The following is a 3,935-nucleotide window of genomic DNA, read 5'->3' as shown; positions in this document are numbered from 1 at the left end:
CAAGCCTATGTGATTGTATGCCAAAGTAACAGCGGTATAAACTGACACGTGGACTCACATGTTATCAATTTTGTCAGACTTGACCACAATAGAATAGAATAGAACAGAACAACAAGAATATCTAGCCCGATTCATTGGGAACAGATTTTTTTAGATTTATCAACCAACCAGACAAAACTATTTTTGATATTATAAATTTGATTTTACATTTAAACCCCCTCAAGTTCATAATATTAAATACTCACAGTGAGCTACACAATAAATGCAAGATTTATTGTGTTAATGTGGAGAATGTCTTTGGAGATATTGTGATATGAGTTCAAAAACAACTTAATATTTACATAGTGTCACATATTTATTCTACTCAAATGGACCGTGGCACTGCATAATTAAAAAAGATGGTACTGATGTCTATTTGCACTATGATGCACCTTACAAATCTATTTTATATATTGTTCTTTGTTTTGTGTCTCTGAATGGTGGCGGGTTATTACAAACATGCCTTACCTGATAATAAAGTCAACATAATGTCAAAACAACTGGATGATGTCCATGTCCACCGCTCCATGTTTGATGTCCATGAGATTATTGATATCTGTACCGTAACATCTGTCCGGTGTACATTTGACTTGTTCTAGTAGTTCTGAACTCACAGCTCCACCCAGCAGTGTGTTTATGGTGGCAAACACTAGATGGCAGCAGAGGCAAACCAGTATTGCACAGGTCTTAACTGGTACCCACAATGCCAGTGTATGTACTGTTTACTTAACTCCAGTCTCTACAACTTTTGCATTGTGTGACATTAATATATGTTTGCTTGTGTAGTCATTAAAGGGTAACCAGACCAATTCAACACATTAGAGTGTGTTTACAGGTCTTGTGGAGTTCTAGTGAATATGTGAAAAAAGTAATATAAAGCCTTTTGTGGCTCCAGAGGAAGCAGCATGTAATCTGATAAATTACAAACTCAGTGGCTAAATTGCATTGTGGGTAACGTGGGCACCATATTTTAAAGACTGGTCTAGCATTAAACTCCTATAACACTGTTGGACTTATGGACAGTTGAAAAACAAATGATCATAATCGATACAGCAGAACCAGAGATAATACCTTTTATATTCCATGCATACATTACCCACAATGCATCTTAGCTAATGAGTGGCATCACTGGAGGCCGTTTACCAGATTACATGCAGTTTCCCTTGGAACAACAAAAGGCTTTATACTGCATTTTTTACACATGTAGAAGTGCTCCTGTAGAAGGCATGTAAACACACTTAAAGGGGCAATATGTAAGAATTTTAGCTTAAAACATTCAAAATGAACTAAAACCTTTTCACATTATGTCAAAGATGTCTGTGTATTGTGTTGCAGAGATACTGGAGTTAGCATGCTAACTGTAACTAGCCAGCACCGCCCTGTATCTTAAAACCAATTTGTATTTCAAGAGGCGATATAGTTCGACAGTATAGCTCAGTCTGCCCAGGGCTCCCAGTACGGGCAGACTCAAGTTGGCTAATAAGACTGCTAGCTGCATTGCTAACTAGCAAATGATAGTCACAGTAGTCTTTACCCTTTTGGATTATGGGAAATGTGGTCTCAATTTTGATACCAACACTAAAAACAATGTCATTGTTTGAACATATAATTAATTGGGGTTGCCAAAACATCTTGAATGCTGAGTCATTTGCTTTTGGTAATTCGGTCAAATTATCATCAGCGAGAGCAATAATGGTTTGTGAGAGTGTGACAACAGACCACCCTTCCATACTCCAGGGTGGCACGATGCCAAAAGCCTGCCTCACCACCAGTGATTGAGATCCGGCTCGGTGTGTGATGACGATTTTCTGTCCCGACAAGCAGATTGATGGCTTAATTATGAAACGCTGAGACTCAGTACAGCACGAATGCTGTTTCCACACACTAAAACACGGGATGCCACAAATCACCACTGAGCCTTTTCATGATTTAATCAAACTTTGGTGAAAGGAAGACGTTCATATTAAAATCCTAGCTGTAGGGTTACACACACTCAGACGGCTGGTGAGTAGTGCTGCTGGGCTGATGCTGTATTTATGTCAGCACTGCTTGATGTTCTCTGTAGTCAGCACTTGTGGCTTCAAACATAATTCATCTGACGTCTGAACTCAGCTGCTGCAATACCAACCCTAGATTATAGGGCATAAAATACTGCAATATTAAATCCAGGCTATATATCATAAAGCACAGCTGGATGGAGGCTTTTGTGAAAGATGCTCCTCACTTCAGTGGTGACCTCATGGTCAATGATAGTGGGAGCCACACTTGTCACCACCTTGGAGTTCAGCTCCAGTCTAGCTCTGTTCTCAAAAAAAAAAAAAGAACAATGAAAGATTTTGGGAACATCTTAAGGGAACAGTCCCTTCAGGCGTCCTCAAGGTAAGGTGTTAAATGTCCTCCAGAAGGGGCCTCTGAGAAATAAGAGAAGCATTTCCATTTAATGAAAACGGCCGAACCTAACTGTGTGTGCCAAGAGGAGCCTAACACAAAAAACGTCCTCCAACAACTTTACGAGAAGTACGACACTTCTATTTACTTTGTATTGCACCACAGAAATTCATCCTCCGTTTTCTTAGCAAGGACACACCGCTGCACAGCTTTTATTGCAGTCATTACATTATGTTAATGTGAGGCGATAATGAAATGGAAGAACCTCCTGTCTTTTCAGATAAGGTTCCCCTTAATGATTACCTCTGTGTGATACTGTGTTTTATTATGGAGGAACTACACCGAAAACGGAGGGAACCTTCGTCACATAAATCACACAGCACATTGGTTTTGCGTCAGTGAACGTCGCACTGACCTTGATTTGTGTAAGTATTGGAATAACTGTGTGTCAACAGGCAAAATCATTTCAGCCATTTAGAGCCTGTTGTTTGTCTCACAGAGTCACAGAAACACAATGTGGGCGGCAGTCCTCTTATAGGACCATGGATGTAACTTTCTCTGCTCTAGTAATTACATTTCAGGGAAGAAAAAAGAAAACTCATTCGTTTAATTTGGCATTTACCCTTGAGAACGGCGTCTTGGCATCTGTCCACGAGCAATGAATCACAAAAGTGTGCCCCTGAATCCTTGAGCGAAATCCATGACCTTGATTTCAATTCAATTTTAGAAAGACAGTTGATGATGCGTTACACTGTGCTTTCAGCCATGTCAGGGACTGTTTCACGAGTGCACACCAGAGAAGAATATTAATTTGAGTGCAAGTCATAACTGCAAAAATATCCAAACAATAACTTATTTTCTCAAAATACAATCATGATTTATACAGTTCATTAAAGGGTTAGTTCACTCAAAAATGAACACTGAGTTATTATCTACTCACCCTCATGCAGAGGGAGTGTCTTCTCCAGAAGATCGAGTTCCCAAAATGATTTGAAAAGACATTATTTACAGCGTTTTAACTGTAAAGCTTAAAGTGTTAGCACACACCACATCTGAAGTGGGTACACAAGCTCGACAAGTGCCTTGAGGGTGTAAATAATGTCTTTTCAAATCATTTTGGGACCTCAGGGCTTCTGGAGACTTGGATTATGCCGGACGAACTGTATGGAGCTATTTCATGTATTATTGACCCCCAGTTCTTCTTTAAGGTCCCCGTCTAATTCAGTTGTTTTACGAGAATGCTGCAACACTGTTTTGCTGTGAAGCTCCAGAAATGTTTTGTGGACTATGAAACTTCACCTGACTTCCCATTCACTTGGGGAGAAGTAGATAATGACTGACTTTTCATTTTTGGGTGAACTTGTGCTTTCAATCTGTCAGTACACAATAATATGTTGTCAACATTGAAGGTCAATGTATGTATTATAAGAAGAATAATCTGTAAAATAAGTGTTAGCCTACTGTTATTATTCTTAGACATCACCTCAGTGCACAAATACACGCAGCCT

Source organism: Pagrus pagrus, assembly GCF_965226575.1.
Source record: "Pagrus pagrus genome assembly, chromosome: 17".
Lineage (NCBI taxonomy): Eukaryota > Metazoa > Chordata > Actinopteri > Spariformes > Sparidae > Pagrus > Pagrus pagrus.
Note: the sequence above shows the minus strand (reverse complement) of the source record.